The following is an 11,200-nucleotide window of genomic DNA, read 5'->3' on the forward strand; positions in this document are numbered from 1 at the left end:
ATTTTTAGCAAAAGGTTGGAACTGAGGTTAAAAAAAAAAAAAGGAGTAATTTTACCCAGCCCTATCGTCAGGTCCCCTTCACAAACTGCTTTGGGATTAATGGGTTGACAGCAGCCCTGTTAGCTATCTGGGAATCATGTGGATAACCTGCAGGATCTGTGGAGACATGGAGCTCACAGCATGGGAGTGAGCCATAAGGCTCAGCATTTCCAGGGCAAGCCTGCAGCTCCTAGCGCTGGATTAGGCAGGGAGCACTGCTGGAAGCTGCAGAAGACCCACAGCAGGCACTTGCCTGCTTTCAGGTCTTGTTTGGAAATCAGCACGAGGTTACTCCACAGCTGTAAAACAGAGAGTGCTTAAGCAGAATCCATTTCCTAAACAATTTCCAGAGCAGTCAGTGACTCTGCCCAAGGTGAGGCCCAGCAGCCCTCTCTGCATCCAGTTTGCACACTGGTTTTGTTCAGGATGCAGTCCCTGCACCACCACCTCTCCAACACTGGCATTTTCCAGGCTGGCAGCCAAAGGGATGCTTAGGCAGACATTCCTGCAGATAGAAAGCTAAAGCCGGTTTGCCTTACCTTTGCTCCAAGAGGGGCAGGATGGAGAGCAGTGTTTTGCGTCTGGGCAAGGGGTCTGAGCTCATCACTCAAACACAGAGTTTGTTTGCATCGAGTGCTCACAGCAGGGAATGGTCTCTGCTGACACCAGACCCCACATCCCTGCCACTGCTGCCTGTACAGGTGTGACTCTCACTGACGTGATGACAATTCAGTCTGAACTTCTTTGACACCCAAACCCAAGGTGTATGAAGACACGGGTTCACACCTCGTTGTGTCACCTTTCCTGAATTCCCTTTCAGGGATCCTGAAACATGGAATCACAGTACTTTTGTGGGAAGAGCTTCTCATCCAACCGCCTCCTCAAAGCAGGCTTAGCAACCAGCACTAAATGAGCTTGGCCACGGCTTTGCCTGGCCAGGGCATGAAAACGTCCTAGGATGTGGGTGCCACAATCCCAACAGACGATCAGAGATGCACCTCTCTCACAGGGAAGAAGTTTTCCTGTTTTCCAGTCTGAACCTCCCAAGCTGCTGTTGCTCCTTGTAACATCATTTGCCTTTACCAAGAAGGATTTGGCTCCATCATTTCTACAGGTTGCTGTAAGTTGCTATTAGCTCACCCCTTCACCAGCCTAAACCAGCCCATCAGCCAAAGCCTTGCAGGGTGGGCATCCCAAACCCCTGAAATCTCCATAGCCCTCCTCTCCAGTCAAACTGGGATCAGCCGGTTTTGGCAGCACAGCTCTAGGTCTTGGTCTGTCCTTCACAACTTACATCCCTGTCCCTTGGAGCCAGCCAAGCAAATCCTGCCCAGGCCACCACTGAGGGGGGCACAAAGACCTCCCACACATCTTCTGCGACAGCAGCGCTGAGGCACCCACATTAAGCAGGCAGAAAAGAGAAACCATTCAGTTATGATTTGTCTCATTCACTGAGTTGTCTGAAAACTGCAGCTTGGGTAGGCATTAAAGCAGCTATGGTCTCAGTGGCTCAGTAGATGCTCACTATCTGGTGGCATCCAGCTATGTCCTAGAGCCTTCTCAGCCTCCAACCTGAGTAAAGTCCTCTCTTTCCACTTAACTGCCTAGTTTACATGGCAAAACAGCTTCCCAAAATATTCTTGCAGCACACCAAACAATCTTGCTGTCAGTCCTCAAATTTCAGTGTGATTGGTAATCAGTGCACCAGGCATCAGAACTGGGTTATTAAAATATCTGCCATGATGAACAATGTAAAATAAATGCAGATAAATTGTATTATTCTGGGTCATTTAGTTTTAAGTGCAGCAGCCTCTGTGTTTTTTGCCACTTAAGCGATATGCAGCATGAAACAGCACAAATAAATACAGATGTAGAGAACATTAGATACACTTTGTAAGAGCAAATTATGCACGTTCACATTTCATTCTGGTTAGATCAAAATTAGATGGTTTTCATCCATTATCTCAGTGGATACACTAAAAGTCAATGATTTATGAAAGAAACCGGTGTGAATGCCATTATAATTGATTAACCTAAGAGACTGGTGACCTACTTATAGATATACAAATATGATTATAATTGTGCAGTAAGTAATTGAATGTTCTGCAGGACTTCTTTATAATGTGATTGTAATGCATAAAAATAAGAGGTAGACAAAAGGCTTCAGTGTTGTACAGGCTCTGAGATCCTAGGAGAGGTGCTGACTTCTCCCTGCTCCCTCCTGTCAAGGTGAATAGATGTTGAGACCAGAATCAACTCCGTCCTGAACAGTAGCATTTCCCATAAATAGACTGTCATTTGGACAAAAGGCTCCAGTGTACTTTGTGGCTGGGATAACTTTTGACACCCTGAGCAGACCTCATTGTCTGGGAGATGCTGCACACAGACCCCTCCCAAGTCATCTCTACTGGACCCACTTTTGAGAGGCTTCCTTTAGGTCAAGAAAGGGAGACAGGCAGATGCAGACCATCCAGAAGTCATGTAGGTATAAAATAAACATATGGGTCCCTATTCCTAAACCATCCCTTTGCAGCTGGACTCGGCACCACTGTAATGAGTTTGGGAATATGCCAAACCTCATTTCTGTGCCAGTCGTGGCTCTGAGTCGAGCACTGCTGCCACTTCTGCTAATGGGTATGAGTGCCCACTTTCCTGTGTTACAGTCACAGGACACAGCAAAGAACAAGAGCATCTCCCTGCCTCCAGTGCTTTGCAATCCACATCCAGAACAGGGAGCAATAGATGGAGACAGGAGACAGTCCCCAGGTGCTGGCAGCTAAAGACCATACCTAGACCATGCAAATGGCTCTACTCTGCAATCCCAGGCAATGCTCCTTGCTAATTATGTTTCCCAACACCTCTGCAGTGTGTGTCCTGTTGGACCAAGGGCCAACATCACCCAGCCCACAGCTGCCTGGAGGGTCTCATGGCATTATTATGTGCCACGGATTTTCCTGTATCTTTTGCTGCCAGTCACTTCTGACTTAATTTGTCTGAGCTCCTCTGCATGGACACGGGTGGCAGAGCTAACCTCTGACAATGACACACAGCTCTCTGCAGAACAAAATTCTAGATTCCTAATTTGAATGACTAAATATACCAAAGCTCAGTGATGAATTATTTAAAATCTATACAAATTTTGATGCTGCATACTGAATTAGAGACTTCAATGCACCTCTGCAATTATGAGTCCCTCTGCCTACAGCTCCATCATGGAAAAGCATCCATTCAAACCCCCTGGGATAAGTGATCTGTTACAATTCCCTGGACTGGAAACCCTGGAGATGATGTGGGAGCCAGGAGTTGCTAGAATGGGATTGAGTTAATTAGCACTGTGTCTGAGGAGAGCTGTAACAGCATAATGAAACAAATAGAATAAAAGCAGTCTAAAGTGACTCTAGTGGATTGATGGGTGCTTGCTGCTGACTGTGGAATAGTCAGGATTGTACCCATGCCTGCACATCTATGCATTTGCCATGTATTGCTCACGCTGGGGGAGATGGATGGGGAAGAGGGTGGGTCATTGCAGCTCTGCAAGAACTTTCTGACATGATGTGTGATAGGGGCAGAGAGGTGGAAACCATTGTCAGCAGCCCCTTGCTGCCACAGCACACCTGGCTCAGTTTCAGCTCTGCTTGTGAAGAACCAAAGCCACTACCCCTTAAACCCTCATGCAGGATGGGATCAGGTCCAGCACACACGGCTCTGCAGGAGCCACAGTCAGGGATGCACTGTAGCACCAGGAATGCCTGGGTCCTCGAAAATAACCCTGCACTCAGCTCCTGCATGGGCTGAAGATGTCCCACTGCTGGTGAGGGGCCCTGGGAGGGCTTGGGAGGGCTCCTGTCCCCTTGCACCCTGCCACAAACTCTTTGTCAAGCACTTGCTGGTGACTGGTGAGGCCTTCCTACGCCCTGCAGCAGAGCAATATGTCCATTCAACTGCAAAGCCACAGACATTTAGAGCACATTCCAGAGTAAAGCTTGCATCCCACCTCCCAATGAGTTACCTCTAAGCCCAGCACACAGGCGAGTGGCTGAAGATGGCCATGTTTCACTTCTTCATCCATCCTTTCCGGTGCTGACAGCCACCAAAGGACGAGCGACAAGTTCCACTTTTTCAGCTTGTTTTGCATTCTTTTCAATATTCAGTCATCTGGAAGAGGAATATGTTGGTCCCAGCAATGCTATGTTTGAGGGAGCTGCTGGCTTTTTCAGAGTAAATTGTTCAGAGTATTTTTACAGTCAGCGTAAAAATACTGACACTGCCTGTATGGATAGCTCTGTTATCATGCCTGTGGCCAATAAAGAAAGTGTAAGGAAAAAAAAGAAAGCCACAAGTTAAACCCATACTTTACAACAATAAGACTCTTCCTTTTAATTTTTAAACTTCTCAAACCCTAGCTTCCACCAGAATGAATCAGTAAAAGATAAACAGAGCTGCCAAGCTGCACTGTTTTGAAGCAGAGGGATGACTCCCAGCTTGGCCAACTGTTCTGACTGCCAAATATAATATACACTAAAATGACAAAGCATAACAATACAAAAGACCACGTACTATCTTCAGTCCATATACAGCTCTATCTCTATCTCTACCAGAGGGAATTGGAGCTGTGCCCAGCAGTTGTATCTAGTCCTGAGCATTGCCTATCTACCAAAGACTAGAGAGAACTGCTGGGGACAGATAGCAGCTAATAGCTGAGCTGCTGAAGTGATACCTGCAACTTTGCTTAAACAAGAGGAGCATAAATAAACCCAGCCCAGCTTTCTCCAAACCCAATCTCCTCACTGCTGCAGAGGCATTTATGTTGTGGCATTGCCCAGCCCACTATTGCCAAAGAGGCAGGAACAGCCTGACCCATACAAGCCCCATGGGAAATTCATTGCTCCAGCACTGTGACATATCTCTTTCTACATAGCTTCTCCTCATTCCTACCAGCAGCAGCTGGGCCAAACACTCAGCTTCTGTTTGCTCCTTCACTTCAGACCTCTCCTCCTTTCAGCTTCACTCTACAAATCAGGGATAAGCACCAGCTAATGTGAACTGTGGGGCCAAACAAATCCCTATGGGTAGCACCTGTGCCCCTCTCATCCCTTTACATACATCAGCTGCTCTTTCTTCCTGGGCATTGCTTGGAGTGAAGACAGCCCTGCAGCAAAATAATCCCAACTTCAAGCCCACTGCAGAAATTAAAAATTACTTCCTTCCAGTTGGATGCAAGGCTTACTAATTTCCCACCAGCATTCAGGTGGCAAGTTTGCCACATGAATAATTGTGTGTCCAGAAAAGTGTTCCACTGGTAGGGTTATTAGCAGGAAAACAAGAATTCAGTTGGAAAGCATTAATAAACCTTGAAGACAACAGCTGTTATGGTGATTGATCCACCAGCCAAGTGTACACAATTCATGCAGGATGGAGGAGCAGAGGTTATTGCACAGGGAGGGTATGCTGAGAAGCAGGAAAGAAGGCAGGGTTGTTGTAGAGGTCAGGGATAAAAATTGGCATTGTCAGGTTCAAAAGTGTTTAAAACCCCCCCACATCTTTTCCAAAGCTGACTCGAAATTAGATTATTTTAGTAGTCTGCAGTGTTTGCTACTTAGAATATTGGTGATTTCTTATAATACACAGGGACAATGGAAGCAGAAGAGTTTTGTGTGTGTCACAGGACAATTTCTCTGTTCAGTCCCCAGGACCAGCAGATGCTGCAATGCTGCAGGTGCCCCAAGGAACATACATAAATGTGCCCAGTGCACCCACCCCTCCTCCTGAGGGGAGTGATAAAATCACCAAACTCCTTCAATGGCTGAAAGAAGGATTAAGGGGAGGATGGAGCTGCCTACAGAAATGCCAGGAATTTCTGGCCCAGTGCAGTGGGTCTGCTGCAGGGCTCTCCTGCCCACGAGTACCTGCACATTGGGAGCATCTCTCCTTTCTGCCTGTGTGCATCAGGGGTTTGTCCTTTGGCACTCACTGGAGTACGTTTTCAGTCTGTCTGGATAAGGACGCTGGTAAGAAAAAGGAGAAGGTGAACCCAAGTTGGTATGTTTGGCATGCAGGAACGCCTATATCTGAATCAATGTGATGTTCTGTAGCTCTCTTTGCCTCCCTGGAAACACCCCTTTCTGCAGGAATGCCTCATCCATCCCAGCAGTACTGCCTCTGCAAAAGCTGAATGGAAAAAACCCCACGGACATAGTGGAGATAGAGCAGAGGGAATTCAGGTCCCTCCACCCAGGACCACCACTGGGGCTGTGATCCTCCCCAGAGTGTTCACATCACGGCATTACAGTTCATGCCAAACGCACTGTAGGGTGTTGAGCTCATTGCATTATGTTTCCTTCTGAAAGGAAACAAAAACAAAATCTTGCCAGTTTATTATTTCAGCTAATTATATGAACCAACAGTATTTCATCCAAACCATTTTAGGAAAATAATTGGAGAATGTTTGCAAAACCCAAGCAACCGTTTTTCTCCTGCCAGGGTGGCAGATGCAAACATAAAGAGTAACATGTCCATACATCTCCAATCTCAACTTCTTATGAAACAAAATAAAAGCAATCTGGTTGTGAACTGATCCAAAGCAAATACAATATTTCAGAACACGCCACATTTAGTTGGTGGGGCTGATTTATATGATGCAATTTAAAGACCAGTGTGCAAATATGGAGGGGAAGACTATTTCCCCTTCACACTTTCTTACCTCGCAGACATTGTTTTTGTTTTGCATGTAAGTGAGGAGCCCTTGGCCTATGTAGAGGCTGCCTTTGAAGGATGAGCACTGACAGGTTTCTATGGCACTTCCAAAAAGGGTTGTTTTACAGGCCAGAGGTTCCCTTCATCATACAGAATGTTTTGCCATTTGTTGAGTGATCTGTGAGATCATCACACAGTGGTCTTCAAAATAAGTGTTGCCAAAAGCATGCCCCACCCAATTTCCATTTGCAGGCACTATCTCTATTCCCAATTTACAGCTGGAAAGAGGGGCAGGGAGAAGGCAGCAGAAGGCTCTCTAGGGAAACGGTGGAGTCACCAGCCCTGGAAGAGTTCAAAAAATGAGTAGATGTGGTGCTTTGTGGCATGATTCAGTGGGCATGCTCAAAGGTTGGACTTGATGATCCTGGAGGTCTTTTCCAAGGTTAATGATTTTATGATTCGATGACCTTTCTCAGGCAGTTCCATGCACAGGCTGAATGTCAGTGCTGGCAGCCAGTGTGCCACCACAGAGCCCAGGATGGCAGGATGGGATCACCCCGTTCAGTGCCTTCTCCTTTGTCACACACCATCTGAGAGGCAAAGACCTCATTGTGTTTGACGTTTCCATGACTCGTTTTCTGAGGAAGTGCTGCTCCAGCCATTGTCTCTGTTCTCTTTTTGATTTCATGGTCAGTTTCTAAGATTTACTGGCTTTTCAGCAGGCAGAAGAGCACCTCGGTTTTGTGGCACTGCAGACCTACTTAGGGATAATTGCTGAAGTAAATCAGAAACAAAGGGAGACCTAGTAAAAACTGGAAATTATATTTTAAAAGTGAAATTATACTGAAAAAAAAAAAGAAAACCACAAAACAACAGCAAACAACAACAAACAACAACAATAAAAACAAAAAACCCACCCCCCCCAAAACCAACCAACCAAACAAAAAACCAACCAACCAACCAAACAAACACAAACCAACACACAAAAACAGGAGAAAGAATACCAGCAGGATAATTGTCATTTTCAGTAAGGAGGCCAGTGAAGGATTTCCAAAACCAGTCCAGTCCCAATTCTCAGTTTGCCTTGCTAAACCTTGATCCATCATTTTGCAATGAGCCTAAGCATATATTCCTCAGAGACCTGCAGGCTTTCTGAATGAAATCCTCCAGCCCTCCATCACAGGAGTAAGGAGGGATGCCAAGTGCCTGCTCTGAAGGGTTGCTACTGCTGCCTTAGACAGACACTCCTCAGTCCTTCCACAGCTTAACCTCATCCCATTTCCTGTTCCCAGGGAGAACCAAAGCTGTGTGTTGTTCAAAGGCTGCACAAAGACAAATCAGTGTTTTACACCCAAGCACCCTCAATATTTGGGCCACAGCAGCCCTGTAGCATCACAGGTAAGATACCATCAGACTGCTCTAAGATACACCACCCAGGAATGAGAGAGGTCAACAACAAGAATAAATACATGAATTTAATTCTTTCTCTGCTGCTTTCCCCTTGCTGCCAGCAGTTGCATTTATGCATTTTGCACACCAGTGGTGTGAGGAATGTTCTCGGGAAGGTCTGCATCCCAGGACCTGGAGGACTCTAATACCTGGGTTTCATGAGCAAGGCAAAACAGCCACTCTGTGAATTAATGGAAAATCTTATGGCAACGCCAATAAACAGAGACAGTAATTAATGCCAATTCAATGAAATTCATTTAGGACTCAGATTGCTAACCAAAGCTTTTCTTCCCCCACATCTGGATATTGCAAACCTTCAAGCAACACTGGAGATTTCCCTCAGCTCCCTGAGGAACCTGGCCCCGTGCAATGAGCTGCAATGTAAACTGCTGCACTGCCCAGGTCTGCTGGTGGGTGCAGGATCCCCATGAAATTGCAGGACTTTTCTGCAATGAAATATGTTTGACATGGGGGTCAGGTAAACTGTGTTGTGCTGCATTCATGAGCATTTTTCAATTAACACTAACAGTCTAACACTGAAGATGGTCTCCAGTCTCAAATTTCAGACATTCAAAGTCTGAGGGTTGTTTGAAGTTTGAGCATGGTTGAGCTGGGCTAGCCCTGCATTATTTTCTAAACATTGACTTTTCTGTCATCTTTATTTATTATAATTAATACTCTCTTAATGCAGACTCTCCCTGGACTTGTTCTGGGATATGCTGTACTCCTTGTTCTTGTGATGAGCAGTATTCCCCCACCAGAACACAGACATGGCTTAATGACTTGAATTTGCAAAGGCACTTTGTTTCTTATGGAAATCTGATTATCAGTGCAAAAAAAGAAAAAAAACACACCTTCTTTTTCATGGCAAAGTGGCCTGTTCTGCTCCAGATGAAAATGTGGATGTTTCCATAATTGCACACTGACCTGTGTTGAACAAGCCAGCTCAAATGCTATTTTAGCTCAGTGTGGCCAGACTTTATCAGATTTATTCTATCTAGAGGAAGTCACATTGCAAATAAATAACTTCAGTGGTACACTGGAGTGTTGAAAAAGCAAATTATTTGGCAACTATTCCCCCTTTCTTCTCCTTATTCACCTAGTTTATAGGGCCATTAACAAATGCACCCTGGCTAAAAATGTAGCCTCAGAATAGATGAGACAACCTCATCGCTCTTCCACTTCATGAAGTTTTATTTTGAGTCCTTCTTTCTTCTTGCCCTCTAGAGACTTCATGTGCTGTGACATTTTCTGAGTTTCTGCTGCCAGCCTGGGAGGATGGCCAGGAGGTGAAGTGCGGGGACTTTATTCAGTGCTCTCCCTGAAGGACAACAGCTCCTTGCTATAACTACAGTTCTGCAAGTCTTTTTGTGCATCACCGGCACTTTGCCTCTTTGCACACCCCCTCCTTCCACCCATCCTTACCTCCAAAGTTCTGCCATGGTGGGTTGGGCTGGCACTGGATCTGGTTGCGGGTAGGAAAGACAATGATGCCCTCTTGGATGGGTCAGCCCAGGCACTGGCTCTCCCTGCAAGATTTCTTCTTTCATTGCCATGGTCCCTTCTTGCTGCAACCATGACAAATGCCAGAGCTCTTTAACCATTTTCCTATAGGAGAATTAAAGTTTTAGTGATTAACCTTTATAAATTACAAGAGCAATACTCTAAATAATAAATAGTTTCTGGCCAGGTCTAAGCCTCTGAGCTATTATTCTCCAGCATGATATGCTGAGCCTCCATCTGCATTTATTTTCCATACAGTATTCAAGTCCTCTTATGTCATTGAGATAAGCAGTCAGGAGATATGTGTTTTCCAAAATGATGTCCTCATTCATCATTTCTTCCTCGCTGCTCAGCCTGATTACATTTAATTCAAGAAGAAAGAAGCTTCGCCTGGGCCCACTGAGCATATAAGGTTAAAAAAGCAATACAAATGAAGCAACGGCTTCCTGGAGAAGTGGCTACAGAACACAGAATAACACCATCCCTTATCAGCACCAGGGCTGTGTACTCTCCTCCTCATTTTCAGAGAAAACTCACAGCACAAATGACCCATTCATCAAGATCAGCAGGTACAACTCTGCTTTAAACACACATGCACAACAGCAACCACCCTCCCTGTTAATAGGGAATGAGCTTTGAGCATTAATTTCATCTGATACTAATGCAAAGCTTAATTACAAAGAGAGATAGGGGAATGAAAGCTTGCTGCAATCTGAGCTCTTTCCAGGGGCTCTTGGCTTAAGGAGAAATATCTTTTGTTCCTACAAGTTCTTCTCTGTCGCAGTATTTGGCCACTCCAGGATGCAGCAGGGAGAAATAATGCCAAAATGTGTCTGCACAATATGAGCAGTGGCTTTCCAAGCCTGATGAAAGATTCCCTGTGACTTTGCACACTCACCCTCTCCCCGGCTGCCCAGGATGCAGCCTCCGGGTGCATGGAGCCTCCTCCTCAGTGAGCAGGGGGGAGAGAGGCAGCCCATACTGAAATTCTTGCTCACCTTCTGCAGCAATGCAGCCCCTGTGAGCTGCTCTTCACCAGCCCAAGCAGAACGATACAGCCTGTGCCAGCTCTGAGTCAGGGAGCTCTGCTCTGCCCTGGGTGCCAATCCTGCACCCTCCTGGGTGCCAACACAGCCACTGCTTGTTCCCACTTTGCTCAGTGGCAAAGGTGATGCTGTTGAGAAGACCTACGTGGTGTAAACAGTGGCTCAGCTCTGTGTTCAAGTCTGGACATGATGTGGATGGGAATGGGCACTGCGGGTCTTGGCTGGTACATGGCTCTGCAGTGGCACCAACAAACCCCCCAAACCCACTCCAAGTTGGGCTGGCTGCTCCAGAGCCAGGCTGGCACCCCCATGTTTTCAGAAGGAATTTCCCACTAGGAAAGGCAGTTTGCATATTTGCTCTAATCAGACTTCAAAGAAATGCCAAAGGAGCCAGGGAAATGAAACACATACTGAGCCAGCCAAACGGGCAAATAAACACAGGCAAAAAAAGCCAGTCTCTGATAAAATGA

General features: G+C 46.0%; 1 long non-coding RNA gene across 1 annotated transcript; it reads right to left on the reverse strand.

Moving 5' to 3' along the window:
* Positions 1-3,995: 3,995 nt before the first annotated feature.
* LOC135421474 (uncharacterized) lies at positions 3,996-10,849 on the reverse strand. Its single transcript, XR_010434022.1, has 3 exons — positions 6,740-10,849; positions 5,946-6,044; positions 3,996-4,333 (listed from the first exon to the last, which is right to left on the reverse strand). It is a non-coding gene; the product is annotated as an uncharacterized LOC135421474 (long non-coding RNA).
* Between the last annotated feature and the right edge of the window lie 351 nt (positions 10,850-11,200).

This window comes from Pseudopipra pipra, chromosome 13 (assembly GCF_036250125.1).
Source record: "Pseudopipra pipra isolate bDixPip1 chromosome 13, bDixPip1.hap1, whole genome shotgun sequence".
In the NCBI taxonomy this organism is placed as follows: Eukaryota; Metazoa; Chordata; class Aves; order Passeriformes; family Pipridae; genus Pseudopipra; species Pseudopipra pipra.